The 716-nt window shown below is 42.5% G+C and overlaps 1 protein-coding gene across 1 annotated transcript in view; it reads left to right on the forward strand.

Annotated features, from left to right (window-relative positions):
* LOC103596112 (caspase activity and apoptosis inhibitor 1) overlaps positions 1-716 on the forward strand; it is a 10,213-nt gene that overhangs the window by 727 nt on the left and 8,770 nt on the right. The window lies entirely within an intron of this gene.

Below are 716 nucleotides of genomic sequence, written 5' to 3' on the forward strand. Positions count from 1 at the left end.
TTTTTTTTTAAAAGATGACCGGTAAGGGGATCTTAACCCTTGACTTGGTGTTGTCAGCACCACGCTCAGCCAGTGAGCAAACCGGCCATCCCTATGTGGGATCCGAACCCGGGGCCTTGGTGTTATCAGCACCGCACTCTCCCGAGTGAGCCACGGGCCGGCCCTAAAACACATTTTTAAAAAATAATTTTCCCACTTGACGATGATAATGAAATGAAACCACTCCCCCCTAAATTCTTTGTTGTTGTAACATTACCATAAATACAATTTGGAGATAAAAGGAAATGCAGAGTCGGGAAGTATATGTTTGTATATTGACAAAGATTGAAAAGAAGTGTCAGTAAGTCAAAGATCTGCTGTAAAGTTCCACCTTTCGTCCTTTTTAGACATATTAAAACAACCGAAAAAACCCTTCATTACACAACGACATTACCATAAATACAATTTGGAGATAAAAGGAAATGCAGAGTCGGGAAGTATATGTTTGTCTATTGACAAAGATTGAAAAGAAGTATCAGTAAGTCAAAGATCTGCTGTAAAGTTCCACCTTTCGTCCTTTTTAGACATATTAAAACAACCGAAAAAACCCTCCATTACACAACCTACCCACCTGCCCACAAACGCAAGACGACCTTCGGATTCGCAAAAGCTCCACCTCCAGAAACACCTCCCACGTTCTGTTCCGAGGCCGGAAATGACGCAAAGCCTGCGCCGCC

This window comes from Galeopterus variegatus, unplaced genomic scaffold (genome assembly GCF_000696425.1).
Source record: "Galeopterus variegatus unplaced genomic scaffold, G_variegatus-3.0.2 Scaffold1936, whole genome shotgun sequence".
NCBI lineage: Eukaryota > Metazoa > Chordata > Mammalia > Dermoptera > Cynocephalidae > Galeopterus > Galeopterus variegatus.